Source organism: Mya arenaria, chromosome 7, assembly GCF_026914265.1.
Source record: "Mya arenaria isolate MELC-2E11 chromosome 7, ASM2691426v1".
Lineage (NCBI taxonomy): Eukaryota > Metazoa > Mollusca > Bivalvia > Myida > Myidae > Mya > Mya arenaria.
In genome coordinates, this window is record NC_069128.1 from 34,910,607 (window position 1) to 34,937,169 (window position 26,563).

Below are 26,563 nucleotides of genomic sequence, written 5' to 3' on the forward strand. Positions count from 1 at the left end.
TATAGATTAAGAAAGCTTTTAAATTACGACTTTTGATTGCCCATATTGTTTGAATACACGGGTAGCTAATGTCATAACTCAAGGTAAATGATCAGAAAGCTTTTGAATTACGGTGTGATTGCAAAAATTACTAGAATAAACTTGTAGTTAATATTATATATATTAGCATTTATATATTATGTATAGTATAGTATACAGGTACCTTTTATTGTACCTCAAATCATAGGTTGAGAAAGCTTTAAAATTATGACTTATGAATCCGAAGAGCCTCAAGTATTTTACTTTAGTAATATAAACATACTCTTTATTGTTTTTTTTACAAAGGCATGTCATAATTTGTATAAAAAGACGATTACATACAAAAGTCTCACATGACATAATGTCGTGGCAAATGACATTAGATGGCAAAGATAAAGCTAGTTTTGATAGTGAGGTCCCAGCTATTGTTCACATATGGACAGGAATTTGGGCCCATCTATTGTTCACCAAGGAATGGTAATTTAGGACCAGCTATTGTTCACAGAGGGAATTGTTCTTTCACGACTTCAAACTTGATGTTGTTTTTGATGAGTCGTTCAATCAGGCTTGTTTCTCGGAAAAGCATGGCTGTTGTGTACACACCACCCCTGAAAGATATTTAAAATACATAACATACTAATCTGTTATAAGGTCTTAATGGCTTCTATTAGAATCTATATAAGGATGAATAGTATGCATAGAAGTTACAAAGTTTCAATAAATTTTACAATAGTGCTTGACGTTCATTGCTTTACAAAAGGTTGGTCGCTTTGCCTTATAATAAACTATTAAAAAATACAACCAAATGTTTTGAGTTCCCCCTTAATTGAAAACAAGATTGCAACCGTATATTTAATAGCTATAAGGCACAAATATTCATCATTTGTAATATATTTAAACAGTTGCATAAATTGTGGTACTGCTTATTTGGTAGTAAGAATGCAGCTTTAACGTACCTAAATTTGTCTTGGGAGATTTCCTTCAGCAGAGTACAGGCGCACTGAACCATGACAATTGGCGTGGCAACATATCCCGCTTCCGGGCCCGACACCCGCACAATCATCTGTGTGTCGGGGGCTGTGTCATGCTCTGTGTCGGCATCAGGAAGCTTTTCCTTCCAACCCTTGCCGACCACTGTGACGCTAAATGTTCCTGTCTCCATCTGTCGGGGAATCACCAATCAGTTTTTTATTACAAGAGAACATCAGGGAGATAACACTTCTTGTCTATCAATCTTATTTTAATAGTCAATGTATTAACTTTCGACAACCAGATCATCCAGAATAAGGGTCATTGCTGCACATTCTCATGAAGTTACAGCCGTGGTCCTTCTGATATAAGTCAAACTCTATGAGCCTTATATATTGATAATCATGACAGACAAGAAAGCTACGATTAATGTGAGGTCATATTCTACATTCAAAATTGACCCTCACAACAATACAACATTAATCAGTCTTTGAAAACTGTTCAAGGATCGGTGTTAAATGTTGATCAATAATGGTGTGATATTTTTTCACTAAATTAAATTGAAGATAAATGCCAGAGACAGACTGTACAAAGAAGGGAAACATCTCTGGTGTCCCATGCTAACTAACTTACCTGACAGATTTACTACATGTACATTTTTACCAACAGAAATGAAACAGATCATCATCATCATCATAATCATCATCATAATCATCAATGAATAATGTCATGTTATCCGACCAAGCTTAAAAACAGGTTCAGGTAGCCTTTTTAAAAGGTAGTCCATCTCAACAATTTATTAATAAACTTATATTTAGGCAAGCTCTGATTTATTTAGATGGAATTTAGGCCTAAACCTTTAACCTCTATAACCATAATGGATGGATTTTATAATCGATTTAAATTCAACCATTATTTTTCTGCCCTCCTTATACAAATAGGTAAGGAAATATTTTAGGATATAGTGATATTCATTATAACCCTTTGTTTGTATAACTATTTTACTGAAATGGTCATACCCCTCATTGTCTACTCATATCACACTTTAGCTGTTTCTTGGAAGGTCCTCCTTGTTTGAACACACCAAACGTAAATATGTGTGAATACTGTGGAAAGGAAATTAATTATTTCATGAGCAGCCACAATTATAATATACTTTTACATGAGCACTATCAATACATACATAGGATAGGACATAGATACAGCTGATTTACCAAGCATTTTTCTTTCAGTAAATACAGGGATGTGACTCATATAGTTATGAAAGCTGGGGATAAGGGCCCAATTTTTCAAAACATCTTAAGTCCCTAATAACAGAATCAAGCTGAGCACACTATTTTGTTTTTTTAACGAATTTCGAGTCTTTTAAAGGAAGTAATAATTGTGATATAAAATAAGATAAACTACTTTTTGCTTAATAAACTTATATTTTAGTATGTATTCCGCTAAATTAAATAAGATATACTTAAGTTAGTTACGCTTAAGATTTTTGCGAAATTCGGGCAAGGGCTTTGCTATACATTTGCATATGTCTCTGGCAACATGGGAATAAAGTTGCATTATAAAGTCTAATTTTAGATTTTTCACAACAATTCCAACGGCACCAAGATTATGTCATAACCTGATGACATAATTTGAATCTTAATTCTTACGAATGGGCGGAATGAGGATCTGAAGGATTTTAAATACAACCTCATTTAATGACACATTGTCCTCGCAAAATCAGACTTTAAACACCTGCGAAAGTTGAGCCTAGAACTAGTGCCATTCTGCAATTTCATTTGTTTTAAATTTAGGTTCTATTCTAAGACCACATATCAACTCTTTCCCTTTAAAACACACAAGCTGCTATGAACTGAATTGCTAAATATCTACCCAAAACAAGTATTTCAAGAAATGTGTAAAATAGAAATCGCCAACTTCTAAATAGAAATCGCCAACTTCTCTATTCATTCATGCCTAATTTGAGCTATTCCCACACAAAGTTGCAACTTTACGCCATGCTTCACAATGCCCCACATAGCTAAATTCTACTTACTTTTAAAATGAGAGCTCGTCAAGAGTTAAAATTTGCCAAGATGCCGACGATGAGTCCAAACAGCAGGGTGACCGCCAGATAGAAGAAATTCGGAACACAGGCATAAGCTGCTACTTCAAACTAGAAAATATGAACAGTTTACCCTTAATGTAAACATAGGATCTGTTATGAGTTGTCATAAAATTTACACATTCATTAAACGAGCTCAAGCAATTTTTGAACAAGGCAGTCTGAAGGACGGCTTTATCCCCCGCCGTTGTTTTTAAGTATATTTTGTTTTTCTAGCAACCTGACTGGTACGTCGAATCTGACCAAAGTTATACACAACCACTTGTCAAGAGTAGGAATATAGGAAGTACAAGTTGTTTGATCGGTAACCTAAATATTCTTGGATATTTGAACATATTGTAAAAGGTTATTTGTTTAAGTTTTTCATATTGTGTGTTCTGTAGGTTAGATCAATGTCAAGGTTATTTTGGCTAAAAAAGAAGGAAAATGAGTCATTGATATAAAACATCGATGAAATAGCAAGCCTTAACTTATCACTTTCAATAAAGTGATACATATATATTGTGAGACATCATAACATTGTTTTACTGCTTTTGAAGAGAAAACACATGTTATAAATATATTATCATTTGTGTCCATTGTTTTGTTTTTAAACATTAAACTTGTTGCACATAATGATAATGCTTGGTAGAGTGCACTAAGTATCAATTTGTGCAACTTGTTTAACACTTTCAGTTAACATTTATATCTTATTCACTATTTAGCATTGTCATTATATGGACCCGAAGCTTCATGATGGATAATTGGCACAAATTGCTATTGGTTCGAGTTCTTGGATGATATTCAGTTCTTGCTGCTAAAAGTACATGAAATGTATAAGGTCAATAAATCAAGTAAGAATTTACATTTCTACACTGCTAAATGTAAAAAGCCTGGACTCTAGCATGTGTAATATGACCTTTAAATGTCAGATGTGACCTTGACTTTTGACGCATGGACCCGGATCAAGGTCACTGCACATCGTTTAAATAAGGACAACATTTGTACCAAGTAATATGGTAATCCATCAATGCAAAAGTTATAGCGCGGATATAAGCATGTGTACTCTGAACTTATAATTTCTCATGTAACCTTGACCTTTGAGGTATGGACGCGGGTCAAGGTCACTGCACATTGTCTCAATGAGGACAACATTTGTACCAAGTAATATGGTAATCCATCAAGGCATAATTAAGTTAAAGCGCGGACACGAGCATGTGTACTCTGACATATAATTGTCTCGTGTGACCTTGACCTTGGAGGTTAGACCGGGTCAAGGCCACTGCACAACGTCTCAATAAGGACAACATTTGTACCAAGTAATATGGTAATCCATTAATGCATAAGTAAGTTATACCGCGGACACGAGCATGTGTACTCTGACCTTAACATGTCTCATGTGACCTTGACCTTTGAGGTATGGAACCGGTTCAAGGTCAATGCACATCGTTGCAATAAGGACAACATTTGTACTAAGTAATTTAGTTATCCATCAATTCATAAGTAAGTAATAGCCTGGCCACGAAATGTTACAGCCAGGCGGACAGACAGACGGACGGACTGACAGAAGGACAAAGTGCATTCCTATAATCCCCTCCCCACTCCGTAGCGGGGGATTAATAAACGAGCCTTTGGCGATTGAATTAACATGTTTTGAGACTAGTTGAAAATAATGTGTTTTATACGATGACGAGCGTGCGATTCATTTTATCATCAGCCTAATTAGGTCAAAAGTACTGCTAATGTGCAAATAAACACTAAACAATACTATTTTCCGCTGCAGAAACGTATAATCTAAAAAAGCAATCAACATATACAATCATTATTATTACCTTTTTAGAAGAATAGATTCCTTGATGATACCCAGTAAGAATCCAAACGTTAACATTAAAATGATAATAAAATTTAGTATCTTTTCAATCATGACATCTCATTTGGTCTTCTAACATAATGTTGTAATATGTTCATGATTTTATTTCGTGTATAAATAAAAAGAAAAGTTAATGCCAAAAACAATGTATCTCAGACAGTTCAAAGGAGAAATCATGTAACAGTGCTTAATTATAAAAGCAACATAACGAACTAGAAATGCCGCGACGAAACCAGATTTTTAATATGGGATATGAGAAATGAAACATTTTATATCGTGTATGGATAGTTAAACCTGAAGTTGTTGTGCGCAAACCATTTTTCCTTTTTTTAAAATACAGTTACCTTTACTTCATTCATCTCAAAAGCAATCTCAAGCTTACTGTTCACACAAGCTAATTACACACTATTCGCAGGAAACGATATTATTAACTGTTTAAGAAACAGGGACATTGACCTTGACTCCACCCACCACAAAATCAGTCCAAAGCTTGCCCCTCGTGTAAGAAACGTACACATCAACATTCACCACTTCCAATCGATTCTTACTTACGTTTTTGTGTAAAAAACTGTTTTTTATTTTTAGGTACAGTGACCTTTAACTTGATCTAACCCCTCAGAAGTAGTTCTAAGCTAGCGCATCACATAAGCTACCTGCATACGAACTTTCGTCTTATGATATTTAAGTTATTGGGCGGAAACTATTGTTCTATTTTTAGTAACTGTAACCTTTACCTTAACCTCAACCTTTCAAAAGAAATCCCAAGCTATCAAGCACTATTGGGCATAAACAAACTTTCTATTTTAGTCAAAGTGACCTTTACTCAGAACCATTTACACAAGCAATTTCGAGCTAGCTCTTTACATAAGGTTTCTCCCACCTCTGATAAGTAGATCCCATAATTTAACCATGCTAGAAATGCTTATATTGCCCACGGGTGAAGATAAAACGCCCTTATGAAACTCCTTTTTAATGGTCACCACAGCGCTTAAATGGATTGTCTCACAGATGATAAAATAGCGAAAAAAAAAATAAAACTGTCAAATAATGACATAAACTTATCACCGATGTGTACAATACATTGAAACTTACTAATTGAAGTACCACATAGTTTACAATTTAAGTTTAGCAGTTATTTCGTATTTTTCCATTAAAAAAGATTACTGGGTATGTCTACCAGGTAGAATTCATTCCTTATGCGTGATTGGCGTGTCGGTGTTATCACGTGATATTACCGAGGTAGGTTTATAGCTTAATTATGTCACCTATATAGTGAAAGCCTTGATAGCTCACTCAGGAAGACGTTGGACTTCAATTTTGGCGACGCGGGTTCGAACCCGGTCTCGGACACAACCTTTTTTTTACATTTTGGTTCTTCTTTACAATTATGACATCAAAGCGTACATTCTATTAGATAAATGTACTAAGATTCGTTACAGAAAAAAACTTTTTTGGTGCAAATCTGTGAAACAGTGCCTTTCACAAAAGCTGCCTACACACCAACTGTCATCGCCATACGTCCATTCTTACATAATTAATGGTCTGAAATCATATTTTTGTATTTCTAGTAACCTTGCAGCTTCAGCTTTTTGCATATATATTGACTCCAACCCAATCAAAAGCAATCCCATGCTTACTATTCACATATGCTACATATAAACTTTCTTTAATACTTTTTCATCAATTCTAGCTGAAGTAACTGGGCGGAAACCAATGTTTGACTACCACCCGCGCAAAGACTTCCTCATTTTAATATTTGCTTGATTTCGATGTAAATAATGAATAATTTGCTGAAATGTTTGTAAAAAAATACATTGACTTAAACATTTTTACAGCGAAAACTCCAAATATTATTACCATGCACTGATAGATTGGTATTGACTCGCTGATTTTATGGTTTCACTGATATGATCTTGTTGAGGCCTTCATAGTGGGTTTACCCAGATATCATTTCATATTAATCAATGGTCACAGTTACCAAGGTCATTCAAACAAGTTGATCTACAAATTAATGTACTTGATCATTGCTTTACTAAGTATGTTGCAATTATTAACATGAACTTTGTACGTCTCACATCCTGCTGTGCTGTTTGGGATATTTTAAGATAGAAATGGACCATAAATGGCCCTGAGGCAATAAATAAATACATGCTACTGTGACAACAGTGCAATTAGCAGGATATGCACAGCAGGGGATTATCATGACAAACATTCTTAAAACTAGGCCTTTAAATGAGAATTATGTTAGAATTTATTTTTTATTTTTACATTAGATGCTTTATTCAAGGTGGAGTTTGACCAATTCTTTTCAACAATGCAAATATTCGATCATGAATTCTTTAATGCAATTTAGAACAAATAAATGTATTTTTATTTTAGTATATCGCTGTATGAATCAAACCTCATGTTTAAATGCATGGCATTTGTTTTTGAAAAAAACACACAAAAAAACCCTCTGTTTGAAAACAATGTAATATAATCTGGATCTATGGAAAAATGTACAATCTTACACCAAGATTAAATACAAATACAGGCTAGATTACATTACAATTATGTCACTTTACATTGCTGTGACATTAACTTACGCAATGTTTAGTCTTTTTGATGTTATACTATTACTTTTACAGGATTGAGTAATGCTATTTTGCAACAATTCTATTCATGGCACATTTTGTATTCATTGACAAATCATACAGAAATTTGTTTCTCTTCTATATTAAAAGAAATCAATGTATATATAGTTTTCTCCCCACTTAAATGTAAATACTTTATATGCTATATCTGTATTTTTTTCTGCAATTTCGATATCATAGAGTAAAATAATGACTTAAAATTTATAACAGGGAAAACAATATTTGGTCCAAAACATAATCAAGTCAATTTAAACATGACAATGCTTACTAGTGGTTTGAGTATTTTCAATGAGAACTTGTTCAAAGAAGTCTTAACTCTTTCTTTGAATAAGTGAATGATATGCCACGATATGCCACAATGATTTGTTATCTTATTTAATCTGATTTCTTGCAATTAAAACACATATACAAATAAACATTCAACAAAGGTAAATTTATATAGAGTAGTAAAATAGAAATGTAAAGGCAATGCAAAAACGTGTTTAAAGGTAGAAAATAATAATGTGAAAACTTATTTGGTGATTAAGCTCCATGCCAGATAGAAATATTGTCTTTCATAATTATCGTCAATGATCTGCTGTAGCACATCCAAGTAAGGTCTTGCATGTAATGAAGCAAATAACATTCAGGTCCTGTGTCCAAGAATGTTTAAGGCTGTGTCAAAGTAGATATCACCTTTGTTAAAACTGTTCTATTATCCTGACTGCATGCCAGATAGAGACATTGTCTCTGTCATAGTATTCCAATGATCTTTTGTAGCACAGAAATGCCAGGAAAGGCCGGTTCTGAAGATCATAGCAGTGACCAAGCATGTTGAGGGCGGTTTCAATGTGACCCTCCTTTGTCCCTCTTGTGTACTCCATTAGGTTTTGTAAGGCTGCTTGTGCTCTCTGGAGTCGGTTTATCTCCATGAAGGTGAGATACTGTCAGTAGTAAAGGAATGGGACACAGTCAGTGACTACATTGTTCTTCCACATCTCATTAGACAATCTATTTCCACCGTCTATACTTCTCAGTTTTTCAATTCTAAGATGTTTTGGAATACAGTTTTTTTCTCCTTTTGTGAAAGCTATACACACCATTGTGTATTTCGTCATTATCTCTGTATGTGAGTTGAATATCAACTTGTCTCTAAACTCAGGGCTTGGTTCCAGGCATTTCCTTCCCTCATGTCCACAGAACTGACACACTGCTGGTAAGTCAGTACTTCTGCTGCTTCTTCATACTGCCCACTGCAGTACAACATGGAGGCAAATTTCAACCTACTGGACATAAGGTCAGAGTCCAGTGACAGCTGGTACCAGTTGAAGATATCCAGTGTAACCGATTGTTCCAGGTAGATGCACCTTGAAGCCAGGATTGAAGCAAAGGTGCCACACAAAAATGGGGTCAGCAGAGATGCTACTTCCTGTTCAAGGACACGTGGGGAATCTGATATACTCTGTAAAGTAATCAAGAAGCTTTCAATTCATTCAACCGAACACCCAGTTATCAATATACTTAAATTTTATGCCAGTGAATTTATGTTTGTATACATCAAATCATGTAGAACAACACTACAGGTCTGGGCTCTTGTGCTTACATTCAGATTTGATACATTTTCAAGATTTGAGCATTGAAGCAATCTCACATCAATATTGTCCATATGAGTGCAAAACAAACACTGCAGTTTTGTGTTGATGAGATGTGAAATAATGCTGCATATGTTTGGAAGATCCCAATTATGCAACTTTCCCACAAACAAATTAACTCCAGATATTGTGAAATTGGGGCAGTATTTTTGTTTAAACCATCTTTTAAGTGTCGTCAAAAGTAGACACACACATTTCACAATCTTGTTTTTCCTCCATTCTTCTGTATGATAGTTTTCTATTGTATATAACATTTCTGTTTTAATATGAAATGTGCTGAATCTGTCACCAAACATAGGTTTGAAACATTTTTTTCTCAATATTTTTTGTCAGTGTATAAACCTTCACTTGAACAGTGTTAAAATCAAACATTAATAACCGTTCCATTAACGAAGTTGAAAACCTCCACTGCCATTTTGAATAAGGGTAACTTGGTAACTTTGAAGGGATCATTAATGCTTTAGATCTACACATTGATTGTTTAGATGGACTCTCTGTGTAGCCTTGTGGTACTAGGAATACTCCAGTTTCCCTGGCACTGACCAAAGTCTCAGGTCTTGGCCAGTGTCCCGGGCGTGGTCTGTGGAACATGAACTTGCATTCTTCAGGTAGCTTGCTACAATGATATCCATCGACTATGTCCAGCTTTTCATTATATGACATTGATGGACCATGTCTTATGATTTCACCAGATTCACTTTGTTGCTGTACCCAGTCCTGGTCTTCAACTCTTGTATTTGCCAATACTATTTTTCCTTCCACATCTCGCACATCATTAGGACCTTCTTGTACTTCTGGTAGTGGACAGTCACCTCTATGTCTCTGTAGGTAGCAGTGCTGAGGAGGAGTGAGCTCATTCTTTAACACCAGAAGATTTGGTTTTCCACCCTGCCAGTCTCCCGAGTTAAGAGCCACATGTTGATTGTTATCACAAAACAAGTAGTCAGTATCAGATTCCATCCCAGGCGTTGTTGTGCCTTCACTCTGACTGCCAAATATGTATGTAGTACTGTTTACATCCCTCAAGAAGTAATCAACATTGTACACATTCTCTAACCTCAGTTGTGTTCTTCTGCTCCTATCAATCACCAAGCTATTGACCCCAATATCCCCCATCACCCGGGACAGCCGCAGTGAAAACAGGCTCTCACTATCACTATCCATTGCTTGTTTGTTTTAAACGCAGTTTTTAAGTGTCGAACAACCAGGTACTTCAAATCAAAACCTTTATTAATTGACTAGGATGTCATGTGCATCCATAAAACTGATCAAATGTAAACTATTTCTTCAGGAAGTTCAACTTCCTATTTTAAACAAAATATTAAACCCATCCAACTTTCTGGGCTGTTTATTATGTACTAGAGAGGAACAACTATTTACATTGAGATCATATTTCTTATCTGCCACTCAAATTCACTTTACGGTTTATAATCTAGAGATTGCTTTTTTGAAAAAGCGCTTGTCTCCCCTATTGTGTGATCGTAGGTGAATATAATAAATGATAGACATGAAATTTGTCATTTTGGACTGGACACGAACCAACAGTGAAGTTTGGTTTATTCACCCGTATTAAATAATAAAGAGAAAAAATTGTTGTTGATTAATCTTGGAAAATGTTTGCAACAAAGTTTGCATTGGATTAAGCGCAAGTGTTATTCATTCATTATCAAAAACCATTTTAAGCTCAAGGTCATCATGACATTGACCTTTGACCTACTCATCACAAAATCAAGGGATCATCTACATGACCAACTTGTATGCCAAGTATTAAGTTCTTAGTTGCAAGAATTCTTTAATTACTGAGCGGTAGCTGTTCTTCTCCTCAAGGTCACGTCAACCTTGACCTTTGACATACTGATCTCAAAATCAAAAGTGGATCATTTACTAGTTATGACCGACTACCATACCAAGTATTAAGCTCATGGGTGCAAGCGTTCTGCAGTTATAGAGCGGAAACAAAGTGTTACAATAAGACTGACGGACTGACTGACATAACAAATATGAAGTTCCTGGACCTGAAGGATATTTAGCAGAAACTGTTTCTTCACCTCAAGGTCACGGAGACCATGATCTTATTCCTAATGACCCAAAAAAACAATTGGGGTCATCTATCTGTCTGACCAATTAGCATACCAAGAATGAAGTTCCCTGATCTGATTGTTCTATACTTATTTAGCGGAAACAAAGTGTGACGCAGTGGCTGACTGACGGACTGATGGTCTGATGGACTGACGGACTGACTGACGGACAGGACAAAAAATATGTATCCCAATGAATGGGGGAGGCATAACTATTACATGTCCTGTTTTATGAATGCAGGTGTAACTGAAATATGTCCCGTTCTATTAATGCACGTGAAACAATAACATGTCCCATTCTTTAAATCCAGTTTGATCTAAAATATGCCCCATTCTATGAATGCTGGGGGAACTATAATATGGCCCGTTCTTTGAACCCAGGTGAACCTATAATATGTACCAATCTATGAATGCAGGTGAATCTATAATTTGTCCCGGTCTATGAATGCAGGTGAATGTATAATATGTCCCGTTATATTAATGCTGGTGGAACTATAATATGTCCCGTTCTTTGAATGCAGGTGAAACTATAATGTGTCCCATTCTTTAAATCCAGGTAAACTAAATATATCCCGTTATATGAATGCAGGTGAAACTATAATATGTCCCGTTCTTTAACTGTAGGTGAAATTATGTCCAATTCTTTAAATCCAGGTGAAACTTTAATATGTCCCATTCAAGGAATCCAGGTGAAACTAGTATATGCCCGGTCTATGAATCCATGTAAACAATGATATGTCCGGTTTTATAAATTCAGGTAAAACTATTATATGTCCTGTACTATGAATTTAGGTTAAACAATTATATTTGCCGTTGTATAAATGCAGGTGAAACTATAATATGTCGTATTTAAAGAATCCAGGTAAAACTATAATACGCCCCGTTCTATTAATCCAGGCAAAACAATAATATATCCCTTTCTATGAATCTGGTAAAACTGTTATATGTCCCGTCCTATGATTGCATGTGAAACTATAATATTTCCCGTTCTAAGAATGCAGTTGAAAATTTAATATGTCCCGTTCTTTGAAAGCAGTTGAAACTATAATATGCCCCGTTCTATCAATAAAGGTGAAACTATAATATGTTCCGTTCTATGAGTCCAGGTAAAACTATTATATGTCCCGTTCTATGAATCCAGGTGAAACTCTAGTATGTCCCGTTCTATGAATCCAGGTAAAACTTTACTCTGTCCCGTTCTATGAAAATAGGTAAAATTGTTATATTTCCCGTTCTATGAATCCAGATAAAAGTATTATATATATATCCCGTTCTATGAATCCAGGTATAACTTTTATATGTCCCGTTCTATGAATCCAGGTATAACTTTCATAATTGTCCCGTTCTATAAATCCAAGTAAAACTATAATTTGTCCTGTTCTTGAATCCAGGTAAAACTATAACATGTCCCGTTCTCTGAATCCAAGTAAAATTATAATATGTCACATTTTATAAATCCAGGTAAACCTGTAATATATCCCGTTCTATGAATCCAGGTAAAATAATTAAATGCTCCTTTCTATAAATCCAGGTATAACTATTATATGTCCCGTTCTATGGTTCCAGGTGAAACTGTTATGTGTCCCGTCCTATGAATGCATGTGAAACTATAATATTTCCCGTTCTAGGAATGCAGTTGAATATTTAATATGTCCTGTTCTTTGAAAGCAGTTGAAACTATGATATGCCCCGTTCTATCAATAGAGGTGAAACTATAATAGGACCCGTTCTATGTGTCCAGTAAACAACTATTATATATCCCGTTCTATGAATCCAGGTAAAACTATTATATGTCCCGTTCTATGAATCTAGGTAAAACTATACTATGTCCCGTTCTATGAATGGTAACTGGGCAATTTGGCACCAAACGAATTCGGCATAGTCAATTCGGCACCAACACATTCGGCACCCAGTCGACTCGGCACCATAAAGCATAGTCGATTCGGCACATAATTCAAATTATCTTTTACTCATTTTTTCTCATTTGAATTCGTTATATGGTTCGTTTAGTTCAATTAAACTACCTTTCAAAAAAAATTCGATCATAGTCAATTCGGCACCAACACATTCGGCACCAAGTCGACTCGGCACCATAAAGCATAGTCCATTCGGCACATAATTCAAATTATCTTTAACTCATTTTTTCTCATTTTAATTCGTTATATGGTTCGTTTATTTCAATTAAACTACCTTTCAAAAAAGATTCGATCATCCAATATGGGTATCATGTATCGTTTTTTTTCAGTTATAACAGATTATGAATATCTGTTTTTTTTTGTTATACAGTGTATTTTGTTGTGTTTTCTATATCTTTCTTTACTTCTAAATTTATTTCAGCGGTTCTTATTTTAACAGCATACTCATACATTGTTTATTGGAGGATATTTTGCTTCTTATTTTTTGAACTATAAATAAAGTCAGTAAAATGCGTGCGCTGTGCGTAAGTAATGATTACAAGAAACGTTCATTTTCAAAAATGTAATTCAAAATTTAAAAGCAATTCATAAATTGTCGTCAATAGTTATTTGCAAATACAATTTTTAGTTCATAATTGAATACACATGAAAATTTGCAAAGATTGGATCTTGAGCTGATCTTCCCTCGAGGCGTAAGCTCCTTCGTGTAGCTATATCGTAACATCAAATGGATCTGAAATGAATGGGTAAAAACATGAAACAATGTTAAGCCTATTTTCTCCATTTCGATATCTCCCATTGGTTTGGATTTTTAGAGAATTAGAACAGATGTAAGCGAACATTTGGCTGTTTAAAACCTAGGAGGTATACTGAAATGCTATTTTGTAGTATTCAAAATTATTGCATATTTTCTTATTTTAAAACAAATTATTTAATATATAGCTTTTGTCTAAAAACAAAACATAGATAAAAATACACGTTCAATTTGGTTTATTAGTTAAAGTTCACTTGTTTGTTTTTGTGACAATTTTAATGTACTTTGAATGTTGCTAGTTCATAAAGAGTGATACTCCGCTGTGCTTTTTTAAATGGGTAGATACATTGCCCCAATTGACTTAAGAAAGGCTGAAGCGCTAATTTCCCCGTCGTCAAAAGAAGTCCATAGGTCTTGCAGCTTCACGTCTTATTCCATGTACACTGTCCGGTTATGGCGGGATAAGATGTGCTCGAACACAAGTTGTATTTGTCGTCCAACAGTCTCGGCCTCACGCTGCAGCAATGGCACAATAACGTAAAACTGCAAATTACTGCGAATACAAGTACCTCGTGAGTACGCAATTTGAATAATGTATTAAGTATCATCAGCTAATTAATATGTGTACATTGTTTACCTTCTGAGTGTAGGAGAGACCGTCTGAAGACACGAGTTTTTTTCCTCCCCGCTCCGTGCCGGTCTCTAAGACTTTGAACCGCACCTCCACTGGATTCGAGGGTTCGTCAATGATATCGTCGGCATTTATACATGATTCCCTTTCCGGAATATATTCTTCGCATGGCCCGCACACAAAAGAACATGTCTCAGCTCCATCTGTAGTTAAAGGCGGATGAAACATAATTAATTTTATGTATTTCTATAGTAGTACAACATATGTGTATGCAGAAAAGAATACACATGAATAACAAGCACGTAAACTAAAACAATCACTTATTATACTAACAAAATACCCATTGGAAGTTTTTATGCAACAATATAATAATTAGAAAGCAACTAACTTTCATTATATATATATAAAAAGAAAGATTTTACCTACAAGGCACTGTTCATGATGTTTTTTTCCCACATGATATACATGTCCTTCCCTTTTGCCTCACAAGACGGCGACACTTTATGCACAAATCGTCGATCATTGTTTAATCCAATACAGATTTTCAACAGCTAATCAGAACGTTTAACAGTTAAATAGAAATATTCTACAACTATAACTGAAAATCAAACTGACTTTTTGGACATTATATGTGAATATACGCACACAAAAATCAATCAGAAAGTCGCCACGCGACCCCCGTCTACTCAATTAAACCATATGGTTATCAATAAACAATGTTATGTTAAAGATTATTATTAATTTTCACACAAGGGGTTGAACGGAAAGGCTTGATTAACGAGACACATGCCGACACACTATGACATGCGTTTTTACAGATAATAATCTCATCATACAACAAATAACTCTGTAATAAATTTAAAGTCGTCTGTTTATTTTAATTATGTTTTTAGTAGTTCATGAAGATATTCGATTTAAGTATTCTATGCATACGGAATAAGAAAGCAATTTGTCAATAAAATGATTTTAGTTTTAATAATAATTATATTCCTTTCCGTGTAAATGAATATACGTTTAAATTCAACTTTAACGAGTTCATTTTTATCAAAATCACATTAAATTGGGTATTATACCATAGCATCTTTATTTATTTTTTGCAAAATACTTTCATATGTTTTTTTTATATTTTTTTAACAACGTCAGTTTCAGCATAAAAGTTTAATGTTAACATTTTTATTATGTCACGTATATTGTTTGTTAGCTCGAACATTCCTTTTGAATTCAGTATAACATAAAAACGGATTTAAATGCTTTTAAATGTTTGCACCAGTACTTAAAATTAAGAATACGGTACTGTATATCAATGACAATGAATACAGAAATAAAGATTGAAAACAAAATAAAAATAAAGTAGCTCCATAAATATTTCGGGGCATAACTATTTTTCTTGAAAAACATTTAAACCCTTTATGCTTAAATACATGAGCAAAAAATAAAATAAAACGGTGCCGAATTATCTTGGTATCCAGTCGGATGGTGCCAAATTGGCGGTGCCGAATTAACTTAGTGGCAAAAAGGTATGTATGCCGAATTCGTTTGGTGCCGAATTGTCCGGAAACCCTATGAATCATGGCACAACTATACTATGTCCCGTTATATGAATCTAGGTAAAACTGTTATATTTCCCGTTCTATGAATTCAGGTAAAACTATTATATTTCCAGTTCTATGAATCCAGATAAAACTATTTATATCTCGTTCTATGAATCCATGTGAAATTAGTATATGCCCCGTTCTATACATTCAGGTATAACTTTCATAATTGTCCCGTTCTATTTATCCATGTAATACTATAATTCGTCCTGTTCTTTGAATCAAGGTAAAACTATTATAACGCCCGTTCTATGAATCCAAGTAAAACTATAATATGTCAAATTTTAGGAATCCAAGTAAACCTATAACATATCCCGTTCTGTGAATCCAGGTAAAATTATTAAATGCTCCTTTCTATAAATCCAGGTATAACTTTTATATGTCCCGTTCTATGAATCCAGGTAAAACTATAGTGTGTCTCGTTCTACGTGTAAAGGTAAAACTGTAATATGTCCCGTTCTATGAATCCAGGTGAAATGATTATTCTTCCCGCCCTATGAATCAAGGTGAAACTATTACATGTCCCAATCTATGAATCCAGGTAAAACTATTACATGTCCCAATCTATGAATCCAGGTAAAACTATAATATGTCCCGTTCTGTGTATCAAGGTAAAACCAATATGTCCCGTTCTATGAATCCAAGTAAAACTTTAATATGTCCCATTTTATGAATCCAGGTAAACCTATAATTTGTCCCTTTCTATGAATCCAGGTAAAACTGTAATATGTCCCGTTTTATGAATCCAGGTAAAACTATTACATGTCCCCTTCTATGAATCCATGTGAAACAATAATATGTCCCGTTTTATGAATCCAGGTAAAACTATAATATGTTCAGTTCTATGAATCCAGGTAAAATTATTATATATCCCGTTCTATGAATCCAGGTAAAACTATTATATATCCCGTTCTATGAATCCAGGTAAAACTATAATATGTTCAGTTCTATGAATCCAGGTAAAATTATTTTATGTCCCGTTCTTTAAATATATTTATAACTTTTATCATTGTCCCGTTCTATGAATCCAGGTGAAACTAAAATATGTCCCGTTCTTTGATTCCAATTAAAACTATTATATGTCCTGTTATATGAATGCAGGTGAAACTATAAGGTAAAACTAGTATATGTCCAGTTCATTAAATCCAGGTATAACTTTTATATGTCCTGTTCTATGAATGCAGGTGAAACTATAATATGTCCCGTTTTATTAATCCATGTGGAACTTTAATATGTCCCGTTCCATGAATGTAGGTGAAAGTAAATGTAATGTTCTATGAATCCAGTTGATACTTTTATATGTCCCGTTCTATGAATGCAGGTTAAACTCAAATATGTCCCATTCTATAAATTCATGTGAAATTATTATTTGTCCTGTTCTAGGAACCCGGTGAAGCTATAAGATTTCCCATTCTATGAATCCAGGTGAAACTATAATGTTTCCCGTTCTATGAATCCAAGTGAAACTATAATATTTCCCATTCTATCGATCGAGGTAAAACTATATTATGTCCCATTCTTGAAATCCAGGTGAATCTATTATGCAATCCATTCTTTAAATGCAGGTGAAATTATAATATGTCCCATTCTATGAATGCAGGTGAAACTATAATATGTCCCCCGTCTATGAATGCAGGGGAAGCTATAATATGTCCTGTTCTAAGAACAAGCCCATAAAAACGTTCCATAAACAGGCATATATACAAATACTAAAACTTATTATTTATTTTCAAAGAATACAAAATATTTTATTAGCAATAGGTATAAACAAGTCTCTCATTTTATACAGCCAACTATCCTTTACATTTTTTTTTAATACTTTGAATGGATATAGCTTGATGTCACCGCAGCGAACCATGAAGAGTGTCTTTTCTTCCTTATGAAAGGGGCATAATTTGCCACATAAAGAAGCAAGAATTGTGGGCCTGCTACACATGTGCAGATTATCACTGGTAAGTCAATACAAAATTCCATGTGGATATTTTGAATGGTCATTAACTTACACCCAGTTTTTGCAATGCTATTTCAACTTTTACCTGACAATCATTAAAAAAACCTTTTGGGCCTTTATGTTCATAAAGAGTTATGCAACCTTATTGTGTGAAAGCCTTGGAAATCTGTATGAAGTATGAAATCCATATAATGAACAGTATTTGAGATCTTATTTAAAACCCCAAAATGCCTTAACACCTTAACCGAATCAAAGGACAAAATTTATTTTTAGGATTATATAGAGTAAAGTAACCTAATTGTGTGATAGCCTTGAACAACTGTGTTAAGTATGAAGTCCATGGATTAAATAGTATTTGAGAACTTATTAAAAATCTCAAATTGCCCTAAAACTTTCACAAAACTTTCTATGTCCATTGTTTTTATTATAACATGGATTGATGTAATCTAATTATGTGATGGACTTAAACAACTGTGTGATGTATGAAGACCATTGGATGAACAGTATTTAAGATCTCAGTTGAAACCAAAAGTTGCCCTTTAATATTTACCATTTTTTCTTAGTCAATCAAGGGTCAAAATTTATATAAAGGATAATATGGAGTAATAAAACCTAATTGTGTGATGGCCTTAAACAACTGTGTGATGTATGAAGCTCATTGACTGAACGGTATTTGTGATCTAATGTTAAAATCCCTACTTGCCCTTAAACTTTAACCAAACTTTCTTAGTCCATCAAGGAAAATGAATTATGTTTAGGTAAACAGTTATCTTACCTAATTCATTGATGACAGTAAACATTTGGGTAAAAAACTAAGTCAATTGAATAAGGGTACATATAAGTTTTAAGTTAAAAACCAAAATTGCTCTAAAACTTAAACAGAAATTGATGTGCCCTAAAAATCTAACTTAAGATCTTAGGTCATTCAGTAACCATAATTTGTATAAAGAAGGATATGGAGTTACCTAATTGTTTAATGGTCCTGAACAACTGTGTGAAGAATGAAGTACAAAGTTACTAAGATTACATCTCGAACAGTAAAGCATCATCATACCGGTCTTTGCAGATTAGCTTCATAGTTGTATCTGACGTTTCTGTTCACGAATATCTGTGGGATTATCAGACACCATTTCTGAATATCTGGCATGAAACCAGCCATCCTGTTAATAAATGCACATGTATTTTAAAAGCATATATCATAAAAAAAATTAAGGTGTGTCCAAGTTTAACCTCATTTTGTAGACTAGGGCTGGATTAAAGAATTAGTTTAATATGGGTCCATATTAACATATGGGCTGACAATGAAACGAAAATTTATTGGAATGTACAGTTTCTCAGTTTGACACAATCATTCAATAATTGTCGTCATTCTTTGAGTTGACAAAATTTGCAAAAGCCTGAAAGATTTAATCTTAGAGGGATACATGTTTTCTGAAACTTCAACAGCTCCAGTGAGTATTTTGTGTCTGAGCTGCAAGATTGGTGCAAAAATTTGGGAAAAATAGATATTTTGGATTATTTTTTTTACCTGGTAGGTAGTAAATATTATATAATATGTGCACCTCCCTGTGTGTAAGGTGTGCAAGCTATAAATCGTGATAATGGTCAATTGAGCCTTAAGCACTCCTATGCCAACATGGAGATCTCACCTATTTTTTAGCAGGAACTTGCCTGGTATTTTAATTTTCAGACGCTGTCTTAGCTGTAACTTATTGCCGCCACCTTGTAGCTCAGACAAAAAAATCAAACTGACGCAGGTCGTAATATGCTTTTCCCCTTGACACTGGTAAATTGCTTTTGCAGACAAATTCTGTTTTTCATACAGGAGAGCTAGTTGACAAAAACTGCCAAGCTCGAGTTTAAATTAAGACATGTTCATCCAATGACAGTCGCAAAAATGGGGTTTAATTTACATTTACATTCACCTTGGCTTTCAAATGAATGTCAAAATGAAAAGGGTGATATTTTTCAATAAAACCTGAAGCACTCCTGTGCCAACATGTAACATTATTAGTTGAGACCTCACCTAGTTTTTAGCGGGTATTTGCTCCTTGGCAGACGGTTTGGGTAGAGAGATTTCCGCAGTGGTTTAAGCTCGGCTGCGTGGGCAAAACCATGCAGGGCACTTTGCAGGGTTGTCACATTGCCGGTCAGACCCTGAATGGATGATAAACATGTATAGTGAGTATGAATTTCTTAACAAGTTTTAAAGTGGAAACAACAGCTGTCAGATGAACATGACAAATAAACCTCACAAAGGCTAGTCTTTCTTGATATAAAGCAAATACATAAAAGTATGAAACTTTTCTATTTCTATTTGTTTTAGCATATTTATGTCTCCATACTTTACTATGCATTATTATTGGAGACATTATACATGCAGCGTTTTGAATTTTATGGAAATTATCAGCAATCAATATTTTTTATTGAAACCAAAATTCGATATGCTTTAAACCTAATATCGGGCCCAGCTTCCAAATAAAATGAACAGTTCAACAGAATTCAGATCTCCTGCAAAAAAACATGCACAAATGCCTGCAAAAACATGCAAAAATGTACATTAAGTGACATAAAGCAAACGTTATATTTTCAAAATTACTGTCAAAGCTAAATCAACGGTTTCAGTTAAATGTCGAACTGATTGTAAACCCCATAATATAGAAAAAAAACCAAACAGAACCAAACGACACAATTATATGCTATGGCCTGACTTTGTGAATGTTTGATTGATCGTCGTTAGCTTGGGACATTTAATATGACATACAATTGGTATCAAAGAGGCCATAGCCTTATCATGCATACTGAATGACCCAGTCAAAACAGTCTGACCGGGGCTTTAGTCGTTGTATCTTGGCTATACATGTGTGCAGTAGTTAAATATGTATATTTACAATCCCTTTGTCTTTAAGAGCACGTCTGCATACATTATACATTGAGCAGTGAGGTTTCACCACCAACTGAAAATGGAAAATGTTGACACAGCCTTTGATTCCTAATCAATATTTCAATATATATTAAAAATATGGCTAATAGATTAATAAAAGTAGTTGCATAACTATACATCAATCTATCTCAAAAGTATAAATATCTCATTTTAGGTCAAACTGTCGGATAGAACATTTCAAGGGTTATTAAAATTAAAATCAAAATTTAACTTTAAGTAGCTAACCAAAGTGACCGCTTAGTTATGCAATCCCAGGACACTTGTATCCCAGTACACACAACAAAACTATCCAACTATTCGATTATTACCCGCAATGGGCCAAACTGGTCCTTCGTAATTAACGCAGAAAATCCACCGAGAGGAGAAGGAGTCTGAGAGGAGAAAACTTGGAAACGCTTAGTAACATTGAGGAAATCACAGCCCCTTCGAGACGCAAAAAACAAACGCCAGTAATGATTGGTTATTCAAGGACGCAGAATAAACCGCACGGCTGGGAGCAAGTGATTGAACGTTGGGTACAGACCGAACTCGAAAGAAAAGCTTCCGAAATAAGCATAATAGGGCCTCGTTAATCAAACAGAGCACAAAAACCATGCATTTACCTCTGTTCTTCTATCGTTATAGTTTGGAAAATACTGAACAACCGGTGATTGTTTTGTCTGTTCGTCCCTCCACATCCTTTGATCTAAGAAGAATAAAAGCAATAAACATGTTTGTGAAAAAAATAAATAAGCAACAACTGGAAATATTAAAACAATCTAATCAGTTTCACTATTTGAACCGTAGACAACTGATATATTATCAACTGCCTCTAGTTTCAGTACGGTGACTTTACGGTTAACTTCATATTGAGTTGCAATTAAAAAATGTATTCGTTTGGACCGGTAACTTCTCTCCGTATTCTGCGTCACATTACAACAGTTATTCCCCTTGCTGTGTTTCATCAAATTGACTGAATTAGCTTATAAAAGACTTATTTTACTCACGTTTCACGATGACTTTTGTAATATACTCTATTAAAGCCGTGAATGTCAATGAAAGATCAAACTATTGGCTAGATATTGTTTTGATTTTTAAATTATCAAGAATCAACCTTCAAAATATACAGCTTATAAATCGTTCTGCGCTGTCATAACGCTGTATCATTAAGGTTTAAAATTCAAAAGCGCCCATGTCCATTTTGGTTTTTAAAGATTAAAAGGGTGTTTATGTTATTCATAATAACAAACGAATAATATCAACATTTACAATTAAACTAATTAGATACCGAAAAATAACTCTTATAAGCCAAATGGTTGATATCAATCAGGTCTTCTGCTATTCTGAATTGCTATTATCAGGGTTTGGGCATGTTTTTAATATGTTTCGGTTATTCATAATAACAAACGAATAATATTAACATGTTTATACACAAGTGTGCATCCATCTTCAATAAACCTAATAAGATACACTTTATTGAAACACTTACTTATTGTACATTTAACATTTATATTAAATTAAATACTTGTCACACATGGGTGCCTCCATTATATTTTTAGCCACAGAAAACTGGGACTCGGTGTTTTCCACTTACATCATAATTATCATGTGACTTATTACATGTATATACTAGCAATTATCTTCGGCTTTATAAAAAAATATACATGCGTACCGCAAACTATATAGATTAAGAAAGCTTTTAAATTACGACTTTTGATTGCCCATATTATTTGAATACTCAGGTAGCTAATATTATAACTCAAGGTAAAGGATCAAAAAGCTTTTGAATTACGGTGTCAGTTTGGATTGCAAATATCATTATATATACAGGTAGTCAATAGTGTACCTTAAAATATGGGTTGATAACATTTAAATTACAGTATAACATTTGATAGAAGGTATTATTAGAATATAATTGTAGCTAATATCAACATATAGGTTGAGGAAGCTTTTTTTCAAATTATGACTTTTGATTGAAAATTTTATAAGAATATACGGGTTGCTAATATTGTACCTCAAAGTATAAGTTGAGAACCTTTTTAAAATTATGGCTTATGAATGTAAAGATGCTCACTTATTTTACCTAAGGCCATAACAAATTGATCATTTGTTCGTCGCATTTGCCGCACCTAAAATTCGAAAAACGAAAAAAAAAAAAAAACCTTTTTTTTTGCGCCCGCACATATTATTATTTTTTTTACTTCTGAATTTCCTCTATTTTCTGACGTTTTTTTTACTTAAAATTTAAACCTGCAATGTCGACTTCGCCCTTTTTTGAAAGTATTACCATGCTTTCATTCCCCGCGAGCAAACTTTCCTCGTGTCAGGACAAAATCAGGTCCGGGTAACCGCAAAACAGCCGATATTTGTTGACAGTCTTTTTTGTCGGGAATATTTTGCAGGACGCACCGTTGTTATTTATTTCCGTTATTAATTTGCACCTTGCAGGATACTTTCAGTTTTCGTAAATGTAAAATACACATTTTTGATTGAAAATCAGTGTCATAGTCAATGGATTATAGTCTTCAGTAAACAACAACAGTTTCACAGCGTCGAAGGCAATAATTATTTATGTGTGATTTAAGTAATTCATTGTTTTGTACTCAAAATTTAGTGTTAAATAATAACTAAATCAGATATTGAGATACACGGACACTCGACCTACAACAAATGAACATGTTTCCGTGAGGTATTTTTTAAATTCTAAAATGCATTTCTCAGTTTTTAATTCTCAATGTCAAAGTCACTACAACCTTATCATTTGCTTCAAGGGGTTCAAATATAGACCTGACCTAATTTTTGGAAATGCTCAAATGATGAATTACTCTTACTAGTCTAAAAAAATTATTTTGTGATAGTATTAAGTTACGGGATGAATACAATAGTTTTCTTTTTGGTCTTCGAATAATTGCACGTTACTATGAGGAGTGTTGTCTTTACTATATATCCATGCTTAAATTGAAGTTAATAGTAAAGCACTGGATCTTATTGCCATTTTTTATTTATTGAGACAGATTTTCATGTGATACAATCAAAACCTTTTAATTTATATTTAAACCAAGAACCTATGTTTGCAATTAAAAAGCATTTCTTGACATATTGCGTGATATATTTGGTACTTTTTGTATTTTTTTTTTAATTTTTCGCCTTGCGCTCGCCTCTGAATTGCCTGAAATTTAAAAAAAAGTATTTTAATTTTTTTTTTCGCTCGCTCGCTCCTACTTTTTTTGGGCAAAATCCGTAGAACAAATGATCAATTTGTTGTGGCCTAAGTAATATATACATAATCGTTCATCTTTTTAAAACAATGGCATGTCATAGCTTTTATACATGTAGAATTTACATACAAAAGTCGAATATGATATAATGTCATGGCAAATTACATTGAATAGCAACAACAAAGCTAGTTTTGATATTGTGGTCCCAGCTAGTGTTCACAGAGGGAGTATAATTTGGGCCCTGCTATTGTTCACAGTGGGAATTGTTCATTCACCACTTCAAACTTGATGTTGTTTTTGATGAGTCGTTCAATCAGGCTTGTTTCTCGGAAAAGCATGGTTGTTGTGTACACACCACCCCTGAAAGATATTTAAGATACATAACATAATAATCTGTTATAAGGTCTTAATGGCTTCTGTTAGCCTCTGTATAAGAATAGTATGCATAGAAGTTACAAAATGTTAATACTCTTAACAGCAGTTTTGAACGTTCATTGCTTTACAAAAGGCTTTTATTTGTTTGCTTTGCCTTAGAAAATAAAATATTAAAAAATACAAAAAATGCACAAATATTAAATGACTGGTGAGTCCTAAAAGATTAACAGCGTCAACGATAGTGTCCTAAGGTAGAAATATCGTTTCAAATGAATCTTTGTATTCTTTATAATATTTATAGTTATGGATACTGATACATCATTTCTAATATATTCAAATAGTTGCATTAATTGTTGTACTGTTTATTTGGTAGTAAGAACGCAGCTTTAATCATACCTAAATTGGTCTTGGGAGATTTCCCTCATCAGAGTGCAGGCACACAGAGCCATTACAATGGGCGTGGCAACTATCCCGCTTCCAGGCCCGACACCCGCACAATCATCTGGGTGTCGGGGGCTGTGTCATGTTCTGTGTCGGCATCAGGAAGCTTCTCCTTCCAACCTTTGCCGACCACTGTGATGCTAAATGTCCCTCTCTACATCTGTCGGGAAATCACCAATCAGTTTTAATAACAAGAGAACACCCTAGAGAGATGCCAACTCGTGTCCATTATCCTTATTTAGTCAAGGTGATAACTTAAGATAACCATTTCAGCCAGAATAAGGGGTATTGCTGCACATTCCAATGCAGTTACAGCTGTGGTCCTCCTGATATTAAGCAGAGGTTATGAGCAGTATATACTGATAATCATGACAGACTGGGAAGCTGCGATCAATGTGAGGCATTGTTTTAACGTTCATAATTAACCCTGACAAACAATCAACATTTAGACAATCGTTGGGAACTAATCAGTATTCGGCGTTAAATGTTGATCAGTCATGGTGTCATTTATTTTCAGTAGGTTAAATTGAAGATAAATGCCACTGACTGTCCAAAGAAGGGAACTTACCAAACAGTTTAACTTAATGTAAATTTCTCACCAACATACATGAAACTGATAATTTTCAAGGGATGTATCAAAATATATCCAACCATCGATTTACAGGCATTCCCTTCTTTTTGTAAATATGTTGTTTAATTCCTGGTATTTGGCTACATCATCATCATTATCATCATCATCATCATAAATGAATAATGTCCAATCTGAAAAACTTAAGAAATATGACCACAGAAGAAGCTTTAAAAAACAGGTTCAGGGCGCCTTTAATAAGTATGTCCATCGCAACTATTTATTAATAAACGTTATAATTAGACAGGCTCTGATATTTTAGATGGAATCTATGTCTTAAATATTCAACTTCTATTCATGATGCTTCTATTACTGTTTCAATGAAATGGTATCATCCCTCAATCTACTTATATCAAACTTTACCTGTTTCTTGGAAGGTCCTCCTTGTTTGAACACACCGAACGTGAATATGTGTGGATACTGTAGAAAGAAAATTATTTAATTGATAAGCAGCTTTAATTATAACATACTTTTATATGACTTTTATCTATACATATATTGGATAGGACATATATAGAGCTGACTAACCAAGTTTTTTTTTCTTTTAGTAAAGACAGGAATGTGACTAAATGGTTATGCCTGACATAGCTAATAACTGGAGATATGGGCTTTGTTATGCATCGTAACATGGGTATAAGGTTTCATTCAAACACCTAATTTTAGATTTTCAAAACCTTTTCCACCAAGATTATGTAATAGTTTGATGAAAGGGATTTCAATCTTAATGATTAAAAATGGGCACATTGAACGTTGCGAATTAAGGTCTTCTAAAGGACTTAGAATACAACCTCATTTGCTGACACATTGTCCAAACAAAATCAGATTTTATGCACCTGCAAATTTTACAGT

At 34.0% G+C, this 26,563-nt stretch overlaps 1 pseudogene; it reads right to left on the reverse strand.

Moving 5' to 3' along the window:
- Positions 1-476: 476 nt before the first annotated feature.
- Positions 477-21,750, reverse strand: LOC128241095 (saccharopine dehydrogenase-like oxidoreductase; annotated as a pseudogene).
- Positions 21,751-26,563: the final 4,813 nt, after the last annotated feature.